The sequence below is a fragment of the Hippopotamus amphibius genome, chromosome 2 (assembly GCF_030028045.1).
Source record: "Hippopotamus amphibius kiboko isolate mHipAmp2 chromosome 2, mHipAmp2.hap2, whole genome shotgun sequence".
NCBI lineage: Eukaryota > Metazoa > Chordata > Mammalia > Artiodactyla > Hippopotamidae > Hippopotamus > Hippopotamus amphibius.
Window position 1 is genome coordinate 53,782,435 of NC_080187.1, and position 22,899 is coordinate 53,805,333.

The 22,899-nt window shown below is 41.4% G+C and overlaps 1 protein-coding gene and 1 pseudogene across 2 annotated transcripts in view; one reads left to right on the forward strand and one right to left on the reverse strand.

Moving 5' to 3' along the window:
- Positions 1 to 22,899, reverse strand: part of MSRA (methionine sulfoxide reductase A) — a 407,469-nt gene that overhangs the window by 308,783 nt on the left and 75,787 nt on the right. The gene's annotated exons all lie outside the window — the stretch shown is intronic.
- Positions 16,014 to 17,566, forward strand: LOC130844452 (T-complex protein 1 subunit zeta-like; annotated as a pseudogene).

Sequence of the window (22,899 nt, forward strand, 5' to 3'; positions counted from 1 at the left end):
AACTTGTAAAACATTTGAACAAAAAATGTAATGACATTTTTAAACAAAAATTAAAGTGGGTTCATCAGACATATTTCAACCAAACACTTGGTTTCACTGCTCTGTTCTGCCACAGGAAAAGCCTTCTCTTCTCCACACTTTACTCAGACCTATCGAAAGCAGTGGGCCGTTTCTGGACCACCGGCTTCACAGCTCTAACCCTCTGTCCGGGAAATGACCATGGGCTGTGGGTAAATTTAGACCAGAGATTGTGCAGAAAAATGAGCCTCTTAGAAAAAGAGCCAGAGCTTGCTCGAGCCTGAGCAGGCCCTGACAGTGAGTGTGTGTGACACAGGCATGGGCATGTCACACTGTCACCTGTATTTGAGAGCAACCAGCACAGGTACTGATTAAAATTCCCTTTCTGAGAAGCAGACTCACAGTTATAGAGAACAAACTAGTGGTTACTAGTGGGGAGGGGTGGGGGCAATATACGGGTGGGGGAGTCAGGGGTACAAACCATTGGGTATAAAATAGGCTCAAGAATATATTATACAACACGGGGACTATAGCCAATATTTTGTAATAACTGCAAATGGAAAGTAACTTTTAAAAACTGTACAAAAATTTTTTTAAAAAATTTAACTCCCTTTTTGTACCAACCAGCTGGGCATGAAAAGAACTTATCTCCGGTTTGAATGCTGACTACACAGGAGCTCAACACTGAAAAATTTAAAGCGTTGTATTGGGTTTTCCAACTGGGGACCACCAGGAAGTGGTAAGCTATTCTTTTTACAGTGTTCTTGTCTGGGAACAGTTACAGACTTGCATCTAAGCGTCTGTGAAACTCACCTGTAACCAAACAGTGGGAAGGTAGAGAGAGTGGAAGAGTGAACACAGGAAACAGATGGCATGGAAAAGACATTTTATAATTTATCATCACATACGTTCTTTTCAGACGGGATCCAAAGAGGTGGATTTACAGGTCAGGATATGTATTCTCAGCCTCAAGAAATCACAGTAATAACAGCCATCACCATTTCTTGAGCACACACCACGTGCCAGGCCGTGTGCAAACTACTTCATAGCAATTTTCTCATTGAAACCTAATGAAAATGCTATTTTTTCCTCCTTTAGGGATAATAAAATTAAGGTTTGGATGGATGCAGGGCCAATTGGTTAGTACACAGTGAAGCCCAGGTCTGAACCTAGGCTGTTTGACCCTAGTACAGTGTGTCTCTAACACACCTTTCCTGGAGGGTCAGAGGGGAGAACCCTAGGACCCAGTCACACCCATGGCCAGGACCTTAGCACTGGAGTACCGAAGCAAGCAAAGCAGGGCTGGGCTGTGCACCAAGCACCTCCCTGAGTGGGGAGCCCTGGAGCCAGGGCTCATTTCTAAAACGTGTCAATACTACGAATCTTACAGAGCAGTTGTGAGGCCCCAATGAGCTGAAACAGAATGTACAGCACTTGGCCCCAGGCAGCTGGTGTTCAATCAACAGTAATTCCCTCCCCTCTCCAACCAGCCTCGCCGCCTCCCCACACAGTCTGTGAAAAACAGGATTCAAAATGTAGGTCTTGCTGGCACGGACCCAGGGACCACGGGCATCTTCCCAGAATATCCACAGCCAGCATGGCTCTGCTTCCCTGAGAGCTGGACAGTTCTACAATTTATGTGAGACAAGGCCTACTTGGAGACCTCCAGCATCCTAGCCCACATGGCAGACAGTAAATGGCCAAGGCATCATTCCCCTGCATGGGATCCAACCAGACTGAAAGTCGAAAGCCATGTCTTAGTGGACTGGCTCTGCCACCTATTTACCTTCTGACCTCGGGTAAACCATTTAACCTTTCTGACCCTAGCTCAGGCTCTGACAAACAGGCACTCTGTAAAGGATAACTAGTATGCTTATTAGTATTAACTACTTGCAGGATCGTGGCTGGGCTTTTAGATGTACAGGGAAGTGTCAGGACGTGTCAGCAGGGAGAGGTGGGCTGCAACAGGCTGGGCAGTGGGGAATTTCTAACTCAAGCCATTTGAACAGCAGCCCTTGGTGTTTCAGAAACAAGTGCAGGGCTCACTGGCTGGCAGAATGCTCTTCATACTTGGGTGGGTGACAAAACATACACCATGACAGCCACACCCTGGGCTTGGGGGCAGGAGGCCCTACTGACAAAAACATCAGACAGTGGCCTGGGAGGACTGCAGTGCAGCAGATCAGGCATCACTGACATCAGATAAGCAATCTGAAAGCCCAGATTCATTTGTGAAGGAGGAGACTTCACTTCCTCAGGTAAAATACCCTATTTACAGAACGATCAGGACCAATGTCACTTCACTGAAAAGCACTGCTCAGATAAATTAAAAACAGCAATCAACCTTGAGAATTTTATTGGCAAGGTGGGAATAACTTCACTCTCTCTGAACCCTGACAGAACATAACACATGCCAGTCTTCCCCATCTTCCCTTTATTCATCAATTAGGAGACCAAAACCTCAATAAAAAAATCATATAAAAGGCTTATAAACATCATTCAGATCTTCTTAACCAGTCATTTCCTTTCATTTAGTATAACAGGTTTTTCCATTAAAAGAAAATTAAATAAAATATGAGATGTTATTGTAGTTGCTTAAGAGGAGATTGGGGGATTATACTTCTTAGGAAAGTAATTTCCACTTCCCTCCTGCTCTGGCATCCCGGCGTTGAGTCCCAGCTCGGTGACACACACAGCAGGCTCCAGTGGCTGGCTGCAGGGCTCACGCTGGCCACGGCAGGAGGGACGGCAGGATTCCTGGGATCTCCTAAGTGGTGATGTGCAGAGGGGCTCCTAGGCACTGGAATTTTTAACAAGTTACATAGGAATTTCTACAGCACATCAAAATGTGAGAACCAGAACTCCAAATCATTCACTAAGAACAGCAAGTATAGGCTCCTTCACTGAATGGTTAGAAGAACATGCCAGGACCCTCCAAACCCTCAGCTGCCTCCCATTTCACACCACTCCTGCCCTTACCTCTGTAGCGCTCTTCCACCGGTTGGGGTGCCCTCCCTTACAATACCCTCTGCTTTCTCCCTGAGAGCTAATTGCTACCTGCCCAAATCCTACATATGGTTGAAAACAGTTAAATACCATTTCCACTCTTTCCCCTCTGTCACTTTCTTTGATCCTATCAGCCAGAAGTAATTTCTTCTGTGGCTAAATTTCCATTTAATTTGTGCTTTATTTGCATCATTATTGCCTTCTACCTTGCGTGGTAGATATTAACACACATATTTCTCCCATATTAGACGGGAAGCTTCTGGAGAGACAAATCCATGTTGGATTCACCTTTGTATCCAAGGCACCCAGCACATGATAGGTGCTCTATTATTATACAGAGAAAGAAACAAATAAGGAACAAAGGAAGGAAGGAGAATGGGTGTCCTTTCTGATAACTTTTATAGTTCTTTAGTTTGCAAAAACAAGCTGAGTTTGCTCCACAGACCATTAACATTTCTATATACACACTCAGCCTGCTAATAAAAGCACACTGAGGATTCTTAAAGGCCCTATAAGAAAGGTTTTATATCCTGGCTTTAGCATCGCTGGCATCTGTGGCATCTAAAACCTGAGAACGCTATTCCTCTGAGGTGTCATTAGCTTTCTGTGTGCCTTCAAAGGCTCAAAGACAATTTCCTGGACTCCTATAAGAATGCCAGTTTCTTTCCAGCCTGTGCAAAATATATCTTAGCTACCGCTGGAATTGTCATTTGCTTTCTATGCCTTCAAAAGCACTGTGAGAGATATAGCCCTGTGCTATTATTGGCACTGTTGGTTTCCCTATGTCATATCAAAAGGGCCCTCCAAATTTTCTTTGTGTGTGCCATCTCTGTGTGTGTGCACGGTGACGCTAAGATTATTTTCCTGGTCAAATGCCTTGCCCACAAAGCCTACCCAATTTTTATCTAATGGCTTCCCAATGAAAGAATGTCTGGGGGGAGAATCCAAACAGTAAAAACCCTTATTTCACCTATATCTATATTAAGAGAACAGTGAGAGCAATGCCCTAAAATCTGAAATAATATTCCCATACAGGTCAGAATTTAACATCTCTAGAATTTCACAGCAGGGATTAAGATGCAGTCACTATTGTCACCAAGTAATATATCAGTCGAGGCATAGGCTCTCTCACTTCCCCTGAAAATTTGTTATCCTTTGTGATAGAATTATACACAGTCTCTAGTTCACAAAGTGGCTGAGGACTCTTCCCACACTGTAAACCCACAGTGTTTTCCAAAGGGTGTTCCGTTGCATTTGGGGCAGGACGGTTCTCTGGTGTGGGGTGCTGGGGGTGCTGTCCTGCCCGCTGCTGAAAGTCCTGAATCTCTGATAATGTCAGTAGCCATCCCCGGTCATTGTGATTACCAGAAATGCAACCCCAACATTCCCAGTCACCTGGCTTCTCCTAAGGAAGGTGGGTGCTGCTGGGACCCGGGCTGATGGGGAAACACATGCTTTACAATCCACACTGTGACTACATATTCTGTGCCATGGGTTAGATACATGTATGGATCACTAGCGAGATAATGAAATAAAGAAACAGGAGATGTGGAGAGTGGAAAAGACATTTGTCACCAGCAACTATGAGCTAGCCAGGTGTGCACTGCCTTCACAGATAAGGGCAGGTTTGGACACAGATTCAACTCAGCCATTTGCAAATACAGAGGGTCTTTATTTTTTCCTAGTAGCCGGTATCTTTGCTTTTTTGAGCTTCCTGCGACTCAAAAATGGGGGAACGGGGAGAGAAAACCTAAAATCTCCAAATAACAGCACTTCTACCCCTTCCAACGCACACAGTCCTACCTGGTGAATTCTGTGCCCTAATTCTGTTATTAAAATCTCAACTAGGGACTTCCTTGGTGGTCCAGTGATACAGAATCCACCTTCCAATGTAGAGGAAGCGGGTTTGATCCCTGGTCAGGGAACTAAGATCCCACATGCCTCAGGGCAACTAAGCCCAGACACCACAACTACAGAGCCCACATGCCCTGGAGTCTGCACGCCACAACTAGAGAAGAGAAAACCCATATGCCACAACTAGAGAAAAGCCCATGTGCCGCAACTATAGAGAAGTCTGCGCTGCAACGAAGAGCCCGCGTGCCACAACTAAGACCCGACACAGCCAAAAAATAAAAAATAATAAAATAATAAATTTAAAAACAAAACAAAACAAAACAAAAAACAAAGAAGCAAAAATCTCAACTGGTCTTTCTCCCTCTCCTCCTCAAAGTCCTGCTTCTTGGTGCTCATGGTTCCCCTGGAACCCAAGGTGGGGGAACGGGCAATGGCTTGAGGGCAAACAAAGGAAAATCACTGTTTTGAGTTATTGCCACAGCAATTTCTTCACCTTATCATTTTACAAATATATTATTTCATTTAATTTTCTCAACAACCATGAAAGATGTGCATTTTAATTCTTTTAAGGCCAAATAAGTTTTCCAAGGAGGGGGGCCAGTCTGTTCATGCCAAAGCTGTGCTGGCTTCTCTTTACATCTCTGCCTCCCTGATACCACACCGAGCCACCGTTACCACTAATAATGACAAGAATGACAATAACGCCAAGGAGTGTCCACGGCAGGAAAGAACCTGCAGCAAATTCATGCCTTACTGTTTATAGATACAGTCTAGGGCAGCCAGAATCTAGAGGCACAGGATGTTCTGATGGATGTAACCAGTCAATTAGCCACAAAGCCCCTCCGTTTGTGCAGAATAGAATTGGGATGTTACCATACAGTCTTCTCCCCTCGGTGCGGGCTTGCAACTAGTGAGAAAATTAAGACTTAGAAAAAGCACATATTATACACTGTAGCTGCCTAAGAAGGGCTGACAGTAAAGGAAGTTTACCAAGGAGCCCTGAATGTCTTGCTCAGCTCCTGTTCTGGAAAAAAATAAATGTACGAGGGTGAGTCAAAAATTATCTGCACTCCAGTTATACTAAAACTCCTGTTGGTCACAGTCTTATCATCGCTTTCCTTTTCCGTTCAAGGTTACTGTCTCCCCAGTCACTGCTGTGCAGGTGTGAACATGTTACATCAGTTCATTTGCAACTACAGAGTGAGCAAAAAATGGATGCCCCACTTGTGATTTGCACAAAAGAAGAGCAGCGTGCAGTGACTCGTTTTTCGTGGTCTGAGGGTGTGCACGTCCACACACTTCTGCCTACACTGTCGACACTCTGTAAAAACTTCGTTTTGAGGTGTTAAAGCATCCTCACTCCATCAGACTTTCACCTGTTTGGTCCCCTGAGAGCAGCCCTAGGAGGACAAAGATTCACTTCTGATGAAGACGTGAAGGCAGCAGTGCATTCATGGCTTGCAGCTCAGCCTAAAACATTTTTAATGAAGGAATATGAAAGCTTGTTGACAGATGGACAAAGTGTACTGAAAAGCAAGGAGATTATGTCGGAAAATGATGTATTTGTCTTTTCTAAAAGTTAATTAAAATAAATTCCACAGCCAGAGTGTGGATAATTTTTGACTTTCCCTTGTAAATATGGTTAACATAACAAGCTTTTGATATGATTCATTGCAATGTGTCCATTGTATGGTAAACATTCAATAAGTATTTGTTGGATGAACAAATAAATGAGGTGATGAACAATACCTTTGATGAAAAGGAAGAGCTGGAGAGCAAAGAACTTTTCAGCGGGTCTTTAGAACTGTTTAAAAACATATGATACTCTAACCCCTTCCCATTCTGGAGACTGACCTAAATTTGGAATATCACCAGGGGTGGAACCTCCTTCATAAAATATACTTGTACAGACAACAAAGCCAAGCCTAGAGGTGAATGCTGGGCAGCTGGTTTTCAAGGCTCAACTACTAGCTAAGGGAGCCACACGAGCCTCAAGAGCTATGCCTCGGAAGAATTATAAATTAATACAAGTCACAGATGGATACTAAAAGGTAGTAAAAATCAGAAATGGCAACTCTGGTAACACCACATGATCTTGAACATGTTTATGTTAAGGTTTTACTATCGTGGGAATTAAAATAGAAATTTCTTAAAGATCTCCTGAAGAATGCATCAAGAGGAGGAATATATCTGATTTCCTCCTCTTCCCCACTGCACCTTGGTCCATGGAGGGGTCCATGACTCACTCCAGTTTGAGGAACACTGCCCTAGAAGAAAAAGACTAGCCTGGCAGCATGCCCATGTGCAAAGAGAAATCATTCCACATGTGGGCAATAAAAAATCCATTCCTCCTGAATGGATTAAATGGATTTAAAGAAATCTGAAATTAAGTAAGATTTAAATGTCTACAACACCATAAAGATAATAACATATGGTTTTCATATCTGAATTTCTCTACTGATTCTAACTCTGACATCTTTAAATTATGTATTCCTTCTACCTAACAGCAACCTTTTGAATTTTAATCAAGTTAGCTAAAGTACTTGCTAATTTACTCAATTCTCTTTTATCAATAAATACAACAACTGTCCTCAAATCCAGTATCAAATGTTCACTGATTGTTTTAATCCTAAATAGAAAGCTTCAGGAAGGCTTCCTGAGAATATCATTTAATATATCACCCTCTGTCCTTCCAGGTGACATCTACTGACATCTACTCTTGTGAAACAAATTTACCCTGTAAAAGGACCACTAAGCACAAGCATGAACTCTAAATCAAATTCAAAAAGTGGGTAGGTTATCCAATGGAATGTGGTATATACATACAAAGGAATATTATTCAGCCTTAAAAGGGAATAAAATTCTGATACACCTTACGACATGGTTGAACCCTGAAGACATTATGCTAAACGATAAATGTCAGACACAAAAGGACAAACACTGTATAATTCCACTTATAAACCCTGATTCTGCCTAGAATAGACACATTCATAGAGACAAAAAGTAACACAGAGGTTACCAGGGGCTCAGGGGAGGGTAAAATTGGGGTTTTTGTTTAATGGCTATAGCTTCTTCTTGGGATGATGAAAGGTTCTAGAAATGGATAGTGTTGATGGCTGTACAACATTGTGAACATACTTAGTGCCACTGAATTGTATACTTAAAATGGCTTAAAAGGTAAATTTTATATTATATATATTTAACCACAATAAAAAAGTGGGTTATCCAAATCAAGGATCATTACAAACAATTCCGTTTCTCCTTCCCTGTCATCATACCCTGTGTGTGTGTGTGTGTGTGTGTGTGTGTGTGTGTGTGTGTGTGTGTGTGTGTGTGGTATTTCTTTGTTTATAAAACAAGCCAAGCACTGTAAAGAGAAGAAACAAAATGGAATGTAGTCCCTAATTTAAGAAGTTGAAGAGTTCAAGAAAAATCTAGAAAACCTCAATGGATATTCCACAGAGGGGACAAAGCACTCTGGGATTTACAAACTGAGAGTGACTAAGAACACAATACTATGAGTCCTAGATCAATGTCTGGAAGTCACGTTCACCAAAATATCGTCTGAGGTTATCTCTAGGGATTGGGTTTTTCAGTGAGTTTTACTTTCTTTGCATTTTGGGGTGCTATTTGACTTCATTCATAGTGAGCATACATCACTTAACAAAAACACTGCAGTTATTTTAAAAAGAAAAAGTGACAAATACTGGGCAATGGAGTCTATTTTGTCTGTTGTCTTCCTCTGCTTTGTTTGGCTTCAGCAACTCTGACCTGAGACACAGCTCCACTCATCAGGCCGTATTTGTTAATTTACCAATTACAGGAACTTTGGATTCCTACCCAGGGGATAGTCTTTCAAGTATAGTATGGAAGTGGCGCAATTTCCAGGATTTTCCTTTCTTTCCTTTTAAAGATGAATATATACAGAGCCTTCCTCCAAAATCTGGCCAAGTTCTGTAGGAAACCTGACCCTTTCATTAATCTCAAATCATAAAAAATTGTGCCAAAGGCCTTTTGAAGGGAGTGATGGTTGTCTTACTATAAAATGGCCAAAAATCTCTAGTAACCTAATAGAGGATGGGACATTGCTGAATAATAATGACACTTACTGGTATCAATTTCTGTGAATGAACTTCTGGTCATCATTAAATCATGGCAGATACCATATTGTCCATTATAAAATACCTTCGTGGACCAACTGATACTTTGAACAGTTTAGAAAGAAGAACTTTAATTAGATCCTTTCAGATGACTTTGAAGCCCACAGATTGTATCTATCATTCAGTGTCGCTCAATGGTTCCCCCTTGGCCTTCAGGATCAAGTTCAAGCTTGTGAGCCTGGTAGCTGAGGTCTTACATGACCCGGCCCTGAATGTTCTCCAGCCTCATTTCCCACTACACTCCATGCCCCCACCCCGGGCTACTTCCCTCCAGCAACCCCCAGCAGGTCCAGACCGATCCCCTCTCCCCACTACCACTGCACAGGTTATTCCCACTCCTGGGATCCCCCCACTTCACACCCCTCTCCTGCTTAGCTAACTCCTTACTCCCTTTTAAGGCTCAGGCCAAGTGTTGGACTATCCACGTTCACTTTTCTATTGAAACTTTGATCTGTGCCTCCCTGCTCCTGGCCCCCAGCCCCACCACACCACACCATCCAACCCCCTGAGGAACTCCCCAAGCTTTGTTCACCCAGGTGTCCCAGTATCCTGAGCTACACACAGAGTATGCATACAGCAAATGTGTTTGAACAAATGAGTGATGCCATTAACTAATGACTTTCCGTGTTAAGGGGACTGACGGCTCCCACAGTCAGGTCTTCTAACAAGCTGTCTCCAACTAGTACCAGATTCAGATCACAAAAGGCCAGCTTTCTACCCACATCAGGATTCAGCCCAGTGTCCCAACTGCATGCTCTCCCCTGGCAGGGATTTAAAGTGTAAAGAAAAAGAGAAGCACCCAGCCTGTACCTAGGGAAGCAGGATGAAGGAGGGGGATGTCTCCCATGTAGTCAAGGGTCTGAGGGTCCAGCCCCAGAAGACAGACCTAGCCAGAAAGTTGTGCTCTGCTCTTCAAAGGAAACACCTGGCAGCCTTTACACTTCCTAGACTGTTCTGGCACAATTATTGGACTTATCCTCAAGATCTAGAAGGCTACAGAGGCAGATCTTCTAAAGTCACTAACAACCAACACACAGCAATCAGTGGTTCGTCAAAGTAGATGGAAGTGGTGACTTGCATCAAAGGCTTAGTTCAAATTTTATGCTTTCTTTCAATCTTACAATTTAATATCTCAATTTAATCATAAAGTGAATTATCTTCCAAAATAATAAATGTTCACTACCTTTCTAAATAATAAAATACATTTTCCCAGCACATAAACCAAGAGCTTTATTTTTATGCTAGAACTGATGTGAAATTACGTCATGAATTATTCATGCCATCCAATTTAATTCAATTATTTTTACTGAATTCACATCTAATCCATAAAAATGTTTAACTCAACCAAAAAAAAATCATCTCTGCACCCTTGAATAATAGATTTCTTGCAAAATTTCAGGAATGATAAGTGGATATTTGGTTTGAAATGGCAAGGCATATTATAATTGTAATGATGAAAGTAATTTTAATTATTTCACCATACATTCTGTTCTATTTACTGACTGATGTCTCATAAAGGAAAACATTTAATATCAAAATAGAATCATAGGAGCAAGAAGTGAGTCTTAGTTCCAAATATGGCATGAAAGTTACTTTCAGATTTTCTATAAGACTCACACATATATCAGGCAGATGCCTCCTCAAAGGGGAGCAGATACCTTGGCCATAAGTTTTGCACTTATAGAAGAAGAGATCTGATTTGTCAAGTAAAAATCAGAAGTGTGAAACCATCATTCCCCTTCTTAGCGAAAAACCCTTTGGGGTTCATGCCTCTTACCTACTGACCTACTTGGAACTGTTCCCACTATTGTCAATGGCTTTGCCAACTCTTTCCCCATCTACCCCTCCATCCCAAATCCTGGCATCATTTGAGGTGGTCTCAATGTCTCCAAAGAATGCACTGGAACTCCCTTGCCTCTAAGTTCTTTCACTGACCGTCACCACCACTTCACCTACATCACCCATCACATCCATGGCCACACCCAAACCGGAAATCCCTCTATCCCTGTAATCCCAAGTGCCAAAACCTCCCCTTTCATCACATGTGCTCTCTAACCTCATCAAGACTTCCATCCCCTTGGCCCCACTGTGTCATCTGGATCCACTTCATTCCTAATAAGACTATACATCACAACTCATCATTTAAATCACTTTTTTAAACAACTAGAAGTCTTGTTTAATGCACACCTATCACACTAGGCATTCATGAGGAACAGGTGCCAGCAGCTCAGGCTCTCCTCCATTGGTTTGCACAAGTTATGCTTCTCTGGACAGAGGAGGTCAGTGCTTTAGTTGAACCCAGCTATCTTTCTCTTTCGTTTCCTTCTTTTTCTGGTCATTTTCCTTCAAGCATTTCACAACACTGTCTTGGTTCTCAGGGTGCTTAATATGCTCAACACATATATTAACAACTTGGCAATAACTTTGCCCTTAATATGTTTATTTATACCAAAGTCAACAGCACGCTGGGTACACCACAGACTCTCCTGACTTTGATGTGGTATCAGCTGTAGGCCAGTCCTTTTTGAACAGTGCTCATTTCCTTTCCTGTAGACACACATGTGTGCTGCCCAGGGGACAACTCCATGTTTTCTAAAAGGCCTAGAGAACACAGAGCAGGTGCCCCTCCTCTTTCCCTCTGCGTTCATCATTTTCGAGTTACTAGAAGACGGCAGCTCCCAACAAAAGGCTACATCACTCTTTGCTGCAACATCCAACCATCTTTTCCCTTTAAACTTCTGCCACAACTGCCCCACAAATCCCATGCCTAGATGGTTGTGAGCATCTATTTTTCTAGTTAGACACCAGCTCCTGGGCACTGAGAGAGAAGGTCACATGGTCATTTAGGTTGGTGCCATGACAACATGATGGTCCCCAGCCTTAGGCAGACCATCAGTGCCACCTTTCCATATGCCCCCAATGAGCTCCCTCTCCCACAGTCAACATTATCTATTTCAAACTTTCTTCACTCTCCTCAAGCCCCCACCCCCTCATATCACTGCCCACTCCTACCTCACAGAAAAATCCAGAAACCCAAGAAGGTATTATCTTAATTGTGCCCATCATCAACAAACGTACCTGTGTCAAGATCATCCTCACTGTCAGGTTCAAGAGACGAGGGGTTGTCTTACCTGTACCTATTTCAATGGCATTTTTTAAAGTGACTAGTTTTTATTAAGTTTTTCCAAAATGTTTGACCTAATTTTAAGGCAAATCAAAGCTTCTTTTTTTTTTTTTTTTTTTTGCACTTATACTTTGCTGGTTTGCCTCATATATACTTAAATTGCATAAACGTAGCAGGCTCTTGGTAAAGCACACAAATTATAGAAATGTACAGATACATAAAGACACAGACTACCAGCTGAAAGCATTCAGTCTAGCAATACATTTGGTCTAGCAATACATCAGCCACAACAGTTTAAGAGAGAATAAGGCTTAAACATTAATACAGTGAGTTTTTCAGGTAGAAATCAGTCAAGAGAGCTTCTACTGTCCTGTTTTACATTTATCACGCTTTATTTATACAATTTGTTTACATAATCATCTCTCCTACTATAATCTAACTCCTTGAAGAAAGGTTCTATGCCTTCTCATTTTGGTGTCCTGAGCAGATCTAAAAGAAAATTATAGATGTTGAGCAAATGTTCTGAACTGTATTGAACTGAACTGAATTGAGGTAGTACTGACTAAAACATAGAAACATCCAAAAAGTTGTAGATGCATTTCTGGTGTGACTGAGCTATAAATAGAGAGGTGGGTCCTTAACTCTTGGTGTCACTACACCTCTGTACACATTCCATAGTACTAGGGTCAGAAACCAACTGGCAGAGAATGGTTCAAGGTGGTGGAGTAGGAGGACATGCGCTCACTCCCTCTTGCAGGAGCACCAGAATTACAACTAACTGCTGAACAGTCATCGACAGAAAGACACTGGAACTCACCAAAAAAGACACCCCACATCCACAGACAAAGGAGAAGGCGCAATGAGATGGCAGGAGGGGCGCAATCATGATCAAATCAAATCCCATAAATGCTGGGTGGATGACTCACAAACTGGAGAACAGTTATACCACAGAAGTCCACCTACTAAAGTGAGGGTTCTGAGCCCCATGTCAGGCTTCCCAATCTGGAGGTCTGGCAATGGGAGAAGGAATCCCTAGAGAATCAGAATTTGAAAGCCAACAGGATTTGACTGCAGGACCTCCACAGGACTGGGGGAAACAGAGACTCCACTCTTGGAGGGCACACAAAAAACAGTGTGCGCATCAGGACACAAGGGGAAGGAGCAGAGACCCCATAGGAGACTGAACCAGACCTACCTGTTGGTGTTGGAGGGTTGCCTGCAGCGGTGGGGGGCAGCTGTGGCTCACCGAGGAGATAGGGGCACTGGCAGCAGGGGTTATGGGAAGTGCTCACTGGCGTGAGCCCTCTGGGAGTCCCAGAGTCCATCCACCATTAGCCCCACCAAAAAGCCTGTAAGCTCCAGTGATGGATAGCCTCAGGCCAAACAATCACCAGGGTGGAAACACAGCCCCACCCATTGGCAGGCAAGCAGATTAAAGTGTCACTGAGCTCCACCCATCCAGCCCTACCCACCATCAGTCCCTCTCATCAGGAAGCATGCACTAGCCTCTTCGATAGCTTCCTCCACAAGAAGGCAAACAGCAGTATCAAGCAGTATCAGCAGTATTTCATTCTGTGGAACTAAAAACCACAGCCACAGAAAGACAGAGAAAATGAAAAGGCAGAGGACTTTGTACCAGATGAAGGGACAAGATAAAACCCCAGAAAAACAACTAAATGAAGAGGAGATAGGCACCCTTCCAGAAAAAGAATTCAGAATAATGATGGTGAAGATGATCCAGGACTTTGAAAAAAGACTGGATGCAAAGATCGAAAAGATGCAAGAGAAGTTTACCAAAGACCTGGAAGAATTAAAGAACAAACAAACAGAGATAAGCAACACAATAACTGAAATGAAAAATACACTAGAAGGAACCAACAGCAGATTGAGGTAGAAGGGCAAATAAGTGACCTGGAAGACAGACTGGTGAAAATCACTGATGTGGAAAAAAAAATAAGGCATAAAAAGAATGAAAAGATCTGAAGACAGCCTAAGAGACCTCTGGGACAATGTTAAATGCACCAACATTCGCATTATAGGGATCCTAGAAGGAGAAGAGAGAGAGAAAGGACCCGAGAAAATATTGGAAGAGATTATAGTCAAAAACTTCCCTAACATGGGAGAAAAAATAGCCACCCAAGTCCAGCAAGCACAGAGAGTCCCAGGCAGGATCAACCCAAAGAGAAACACACCAAGACACATAGTAGTCACATTGACAAAAATTAAAGACAGAGAAAAATTCTTAAATGCAACAAGGGAAAAACAACAAATAACATACAAGGGAACTCCCATAAGGTTAACAGCTGATTTCTCAGCAGAAACTCTGCAAGCCAGAAGGCTGTGGCACGATATATTTAAAGTGATGAAAGGGAAAAACCTAGAACCAAGAATACTCTACCCAGCAAGGATCTCATTCAGATTCGACAGAGAAATCAAAAGCTTTACAGACAAGCAAGAGCTCAGAGAATTCAGTACCACCAAACCAGCCGTACAACAAATGCTAAAGGAACTTCTCTAAGCAGGAAACATAAGAGAAGAAAAGGACCTACAGAAACAAAAATAAAAACAAAACAATTAAGAAAATGGTAATAGGAACATACATATCAATAATTACCTTGAATGCAAATGGACTAAATGCTCCAACCAAAAGACACAGACTGGCTGAATGGGTACAAAAACAAGTCCCATATATATATGCTGTCTACAAGAGACCCACTTCAGACCTAGGGACACATACAGACTAAAAGTGAGGGGATGGAAAAAGATAATCCATGCAAATGGAAATCAAAAGAAAGCTGCAGTAGCAATACTCATATCAGATAGAATAGACTTTAAAATAAAAAATGTGGGCTTCCTAGGTGGCGCAGTGGTTAAGAATCTGCCTGCCAATGCAGAGGTCACGGGTTTGATCCCAGCTCCAGGAAGATCCCACATGCCGCAGAGCAACTAAGCCCGTGTGCCAAAAAAAAAGAACAGTAAAATAAAAAATGTTACAAGAGACAAAAAAGGACACTACATAAAGATCAAGGAATCAATCCAAGAAGAAGAGATAACAATTATAAATATATATGCACCCAATATAGGAGCACCTCAATACATAAGGCAAATGCTAACAACTATGAAAGAGGAAATGGACAGTAACACAATCACAGGAGGGGACTTTAACACCCCACTTACACCAATAGACAGATCATCTAGACAGAAAATTAATAAGGAAACACTTTAAATGACACAATAAACCAGCTGGATTTAATAGCTATATATAGGAAATTACATCCAAAAACAGCAGATTACACTTTCTTCTCAAGTGCACATGGAACATTCTCCAGGATAGATCACATTTTGGGTCACAAATCAAGCCTTGGTAAATTCAAGAAAATTGAAATCATAGCAAGCATCTTTCCTGACCACAACACTATGAGATGAGAAATCAATTACAGGAAAAAAACTGTAAAAAACACAAACACACAGATGCTAAACAATACACTACTAAATAACCAAGAGATCACTGAAGAAATCAAAGAGGAAATCAAAAAATACCTAGAGACAAATGACAATGAAAACATAATGATCCAAAACCTATGGGATGCAGCAAAAGCAGTTCTAAGAGGGAAGTTTATAGCAACACAATCCTACCTCAAAAAACAAGAAAAATTCCAAATAAACAATCTAATCTTGCACCTAAAGAAACAAGAGAAAGCAGAGCAAACAAAATCCAAAGTTAGGGCCACACTGAACTGGCACTGGTTTCCACACGCCGCGTTCCCTCATTTTCTTCTGCTGGGTCAGCTGTAGCAGCGGTAAAAACCCTGAACCCCAAGGTCAAGGTGTCCCGAGCCCAGGCGGTGCTGGTGGTCAACATCAGCATGGCCCTGGGGGCTGCAGGATGTGCTGAGGACCAAGCTGAGACCTAAGGGCACCATGAAGATGCTTGTTTCTGGTGCTGGAGACATCAAGCTCACTAAAGATGGAAATGTGCTGCTTCACGAAATGCAAATTCAACAGCCAACAGCTTCCTTAATAGCCAAAGTAGCAACAGCCCAGGATGCTATAACTGGTGATGGTACCACTTCCAATGTCCTAATCATTGAGAGAGATTGAGAGCCCCTGAAGCAGGCGGATCTCTACATTTCTGAAGGTCTTCATACCAGAATAATTACAGAAGGATTTGAAGGAAAAAGCACTTCAGTTTTTGGAACAAGTCAAAGTAAACAAAGAGATGGACAGGGAAACACTGATGGACGTAGCCAGAACATCTCTATGTACTAAAGTTCATGCTGAACTTGCTGATATCTTAACAGAGGTTGTAGTGGACTCCATTTTAGCCATTAAAAAGCAAGATGAACCTATTGACCTCTTCATGGTTGAGATCATGGAGATGAGACAGTCTCAAGTCTGAAACCAGTACAAGCTTAATCAGAGGTCTTGTTTTGGACCATGGGGCACGGCATCCTGATATGAGAAAGAGAGTAGAAGATGCATACATCCTCACGTGCAATGTGTCATTAGAATATGAAAAAACAGAAGTGAATTCTGGCTTTTTTTTTATAAAAGTGCAGAGGAGAGAGAGAAACTAGTGAAAGCTGAGAGAAAATTCATTGAAGACAAAGTTAAAAAAATAATCGACCTGAAAAAGAAAGTCTGTGGTGATTCAGATAAAGGATTTGTTGATTATTAATCAAAAGGGAACTGACCCCTTTTCCCTACATGCTCTTGCAAAAGAAGGCATAGTAGCTCTGCACAGAGCTAAAAGGAGAAATATGGAAAGGCTGACTCTTGCTTGTGGTGGGGTAGCCCTAAATTCTCTTGATGACTTAAATCCTGATTGTTTGGGACATGCAGGACTTGTCTATGAATATACATTGGGAGAAGAGAAGTTCACCTTTATTGAGAAATGTAATAATTCTCGCTCGGTCATGTTATTGATCAAAGGACCAAATAAGCACACACTTACTCAAATCAAAGATGCAATAAGAGATGGCATGAGGGCTGTTAAAAAATGCTACTGATGATGGCTGTATAGTTCCAGGTGCTGGTGCAGTGGAAGTGGCAATGGCAGAAGCCCTGATTAAATACAAGACCAGTGTAAAGGGCAGGGCCCAACTTGGAGTTCAAGCATTTGCTGATGCATTGCTCATTATTCCCAAGGTTCTTGCTCAGAACTCTGGTTTTGACCTTCAGGAAACACTAGCTAAAGTTCAAGCAGAGCATTCAGAATCAGGTCAACTTGTAGGTGTGGACTTGAACACAGGTGAGCCAATGGTAGAAGTATGCAGCAAAAGTAGGCATATGGGATAACTATTGTGTAAAGAAACAGCTTCTTCATTCCTGCACTGTGACTGACACCAACATTCTCCTGGTTGATGAGATCATGAGAGCTGGAATATCTTCTCTAAAAGGTTGAATTGAAGCTTCCCTTGTATCATCTGAATCATGAAGACTCTACAGAGTGATCCTAAGAATATAGTTATGGAATTTTTGTCCAAGCTTCCAACACTTTTCAAAGGATTTTCTTTACCCATATTTAAAAAAGGAGAGAACACTGGCATCTATTCAGATCCTAAAGTTCTAAAATTATAATTACAGTATTTTTTAAATTTCACTGCAGTGTACACATACAGCAGGCCATACTTACCCAATAAACAAGACGTTTTGCTTTACCTTCAGTGAGATACAAATACATGTTAGATAAGAATAAAAAAAAAAAACCCAAAGTTAGTAGAAGGAGAGAAATCATAAAGATCAGAGCAGAAATAAATGAAATAGAAACAAAGAAAACAACAGCAAAAATCAATAAAACTAAAAGCTGGTTCTTTGAGAAGATAAATAAAATTGATAAACCTCTAGCAAGAGTCATCAAGAAAAAGAGGGAGAGGACTCAAATCAGTAAAATTAGAAATGAAACAGGAGAAGTTACAATGGATACCACAGAAATAAAAAGCACCATAAGAGATTACTACAAGCAACTATATGCCAATAAAATGGACAACCTGGATGAAATGCACAGATTCTTAGAAAGGTATAACCTTCCAAGACTGAATCAGGAAGACACAGAAAATATGAACAGACCAATCACAAGTAATGAAATTTAAAGTGTGATTAAAAGTCTTCCAACAAACAAAAGTTCAGGACCAGATGGCTTCACAGGTGAATTTTATCAAACATTTAGAGAAGAGCTAACACCCATCCTTCTCAAACTCTTCCAAAACATTGCAGAGGAAGGAACACTCCCAAACTCATTTTATGAGGCCACGATCACCCTGATACAAAAACCAGACAAAGATATGACAAAAAAAAAAGAAAATTACAGACTAATATCACTGATGAATTTGGATACAAAATCCTCAACAAAATACTAGAAAACAGAATCCAACAACACATTAAAAGGATCATACACCATGATCAAGTGGGGTTTATCCCTGGAATGCAAGGATTCTTCAACATACGCAAATCAATCAATGTGATACACCATATTAACAAATTGAAGGATAAAAACCACATGATCATCTCAATAGATGCAGAAAAAGCTTTTGACAAAATTCAACACCCATTTATGATAAAAACTCTCCAGAAGGTGGGCAGAGAGGGAACCTACCTCAACATAATAAAGGCCATATACGACAAACCCACAGCAAACATCCTTCTCAATGGTGAAAAACTGAACGTATTCCCTCTAAGATCAGGAACAAGACAAGGATGTCTACTCTCCCCACTACTATTCAACATAGTTTTGGAAGTCCTTGTCACAGCAATCAGAGAAGAAAAAGAAATAAAAGGAATTCAAATTGGAAAAGAAGAAGTAAAACCGTCACTGTTCACAGACGGCATGATACTATACATAGAAAATCCTAAAGATGCCAGCAGAAAAATACTTGAGCTAATCAATGAATTTGGTAAAGTTACAGGATACAAAATTAACACACAGAAGTCTCTTGCATTTCTATACACTAACAATGAAAGATCAGAAAGAGAAATTAAGGAGACAACCCCATTCACCATTGCAATAAAAAGAATAAAAGACCTAGGAATAAACCTAACTAAGGAGGTAAAAGACCTGTACTCAGAAAACTATAAGACACTAATGAAAGAAATCAAAGATGACACAAACACATGGAGAGATATACCATGTCTTGGATTGGAAGCATCAACATTGTGAAAATGACTATATTACCCAAAGCAACCTACAGATTCAATGCAATCCCTATCAAATTACCAATGGCATTTTTTACAGAACTAGAATAAAAAATCCTAAAATTTGTATGGAGACACAAAGACCCCTTAATAGCCAAAGCAATCCTGAGGGAAAAAAATGGAGCTGGAGGAATCAGACTCCCTGACTTCAGACTATACAACAAAGCTACACTAATCAAGACAGTGTGGTATTGGCATAAAAAAAGAAATATAGATCAGTGGAACATGATAGAAAGCCCAGAGCTAAACTATGGTCAACTAATCTATGACAAAGGAGGCAAGGATATACAATGGAGAAAAGAAAGCCTCTTCAATAAGTGGTGCTGGGAAAAGTGGGCAGCTACATGTAAAAGAATGACATTAGAACATGCCCTAACACCATACACAAAAATAAACTCAAAATGGATTAGAGACCTACATGTAAGGCCAGACACTATAAAACTCCTAGAGGAAAACAAAGGAAGAACACTCTTTGACATAAATCACAGCAACATCTTTTCTGATCCACCTCCTAGAGTAATGGAAATAGAAACAAAAATAAATAAGTGGGACTAAATGAAACTTAAAAGCTTCTGCACAGCAAAGGAAACTATAAGCAAAACGAAAAGACAACCCTCAGAATGGGAAAATATATTTGCAAACGAATCAACAGACAAAGGATTAATCTCCAAAATATATAAACAGTTCATGCAGCTCAATATCAAAAAAACAAACAACCCAATCAAAAAATGGGCAGAAGACCTAAATAGGCATTTCTCCAAAGAAGACATACAGATGGCCAAGAGGCACATGAAAAGCTGCTCAACATCAGTAATTATTAGAGAAATGCAAATCAAAACGACAATGAGGTATCACCTCACACCGATTAAAATGGGCATCATCAGAAAATCTACAAACAGTAAATGCTGGAGAGGGTGTGGAGACAAGGGAATGCTCTTGCACTGTTGGTGGGAATGTAAACTGATACAGCCACTATGGAAAACAGTATGGAGGTTCCTTGAAAAACTAAAAACAGAGTTACCATATGACCCAGCAATCCCACTACTGGGCATATACCCAGAGAACACATAATTCAAAAAGACACATGCACTCCAACGTTCACTGCAGCACTATTTACAATAGCCAGGACAGGGAAGCAACCTAAATGTCCATCAACAGATGAATGGATAAAGAAGATGTGGTACATATATACAATGGAATATTAGCTGTAAAAAGGCATGAAATTGGGACATTTGTAGAGACGTAGATGGACCTAGAGACTGTCATACAGAGTGAAGTGAGTCAGAAAGAGAAAAACAAATATCGCATATTAACACATATATGCGGAATATAGAAAAATGGTACAAATCAACTGGTTTGCAAGGCAGAAATAGAGACACAAATGTAGAGAAAAAACATATGGACACCAAGTGGGGAAAGCGTGGGGCGGGGTGGGTATTGGGGGGGAATTAATTGGGAGATTGGTATTCCCATATACACATTACTAATAAGAAAAATCAAATTGTACACTTTAAATACATGCAGTTTATTGTATGTCAATTGTATCTCAATAAAAGTTCTTAAAGAAAAAAAAAGAAAAGAAACCAAATGGCAAATTACAGGTTTTAGACAATGTGGCCTCTCTTCCAGTTGATGAGGAAGCTCCCCTGGCTCACTCAGTGAAAAGCCCCTCTCCTTCCTATTTGGTACAACTAAATTCATTGTGTCAATTGTGTGCAGAGCCCTCAATATTGCTGAATATTATTTGCACTTGTGCCAAATAAGTTCCTCTGCTGGATATTTTGTTTGCTCTTCCAGAACCACTCTCCACTCTTCTCTACATTGTTCATGTCCTGTACCAACTATGCATCAATGGGCTCCCTTGACCTCTGGCTTCTAGTTGAGTTTGGCCAATGGGGGACATTGCTGGGAGATTGGACAGCATAGAGATTAGCCGGGAGTGTATTCCTCTGGCTGTCTCTCCCTGCCATGCCAGAATTTGGCATTGGCCGTGTTCCTTTCCTGAAGGACACTGAAAGGCACAGTCCTGTAGGGTGATCCTCTCCAACAACCCAGTTCTATTCTCTTAATCGCTCCCTCCTCTTGCCCCTTTGGGTCTAGGAGCAATAAAGCTATTGCTAGCTCCTGGGTGCTCTACCACCCATTGTTGGTTTCTTTTAATCATCCTGCCCACATCTTTGTAAATGATACCTTCATTCTGCTTTCTCCAACTGTCTGCCTTGAGTGTATTTCTGCCAGGACTCTGACAAAGACAGTCCCTTTGTCCACTACACAGAGAGATTATCGTTAAGACTCTACTGTTCTTGATATTCTACTCAAGGTCCAAATTCAGGGAAGTCTCCCCCTCAACCCCATCTCCTGTCCTACCCTAAGGCTGTTCTTCACTGACAGCCTGGTACTCTCCAAGAATTAAGCACAAGGCTCTATGAGAGCACACAACACTTTTTTCACACATTTCTTTGAATGTTTTTCTCTCCAAAAGGGCAAGGCTATGTATTAATCACCTCAGTAACCCAACTGCTTATCAGAGAACCAAATACATATGAAAATACCTTGCCATGTCTGCTTTTCTATGCTAGACTCACACCACACTTCAATCATTCAGCCCCCTGCAAACCACTCCCAAGTGTAGGATGAATCACATTCTCTGAGGTTGCAACATAAAGCACATTAGCCAAATGGCCTTCACTCCCTCCTCTAGATTCGAAGGAAAGTGACCAATGAGGACTTAAATAACAGGCCCCAATAGTGTACTGTCATCATCTTGTTCATCGGAGATCTTTTTCCTTCAACAGACACCCATTCATACTTTATTATGAAGACATGCATTTTATGGACAAATTATACAGCAATATTAAAACACACCTGAAAAAATGTCCAGGATAATGGATCTCCATGGAGTTAACGGCTGTAACTCACTCTCTGCTCTTACAGAGTGCTTGTGTAGACGCAAATCATAAACTATAAGGAAACAGAACGAGGGCCTCCACAAATGTTCAAGAGCTAAAAGGCACACTCTGGGTCCTCCACATCCACAGGGGATTTCAGGGGTCTCAGGAATCAGGAGATCCTCCTCAAGGCTCTCTAGAACCTGCCTTCATAAAGACTGAGATTCTCCTGGAGCGGGCCAGATTAGCCTGTGCTGAGCCAGGAAAGCTAAGGATCATTGCCTTCCGATATTATGGGCACCAAAGACTTCTACCCAAAGTGATCCTACATCCCAGATGTTCTAGCACAAGCCCAGAGACCAACTCTGCCACTGGGGGGAGAAAGAGGAAATTGGATAGGAGTTTCACAAAAGAGGAACAGAGGAGCTGGTTTTAAAGAATGTGTAGAAGTTTACCAGCTAATGAGAATAAAAAAGGGCAGCCTAAGCAAAGAAAATAGAATGTTCAAAGGCACGAGGGTAGGGAAGAGCATGGAATCTGGAAAAAGGGCAGAAAGATCAAGCACAAGGTCTGGGGAGGCGTGGTAGAAGGTGAGGATTTCAAGATGGCTTGAGGTGAGGTTGTAGAGAACCTGGAATACTGGGCAGAATAGTCTGGA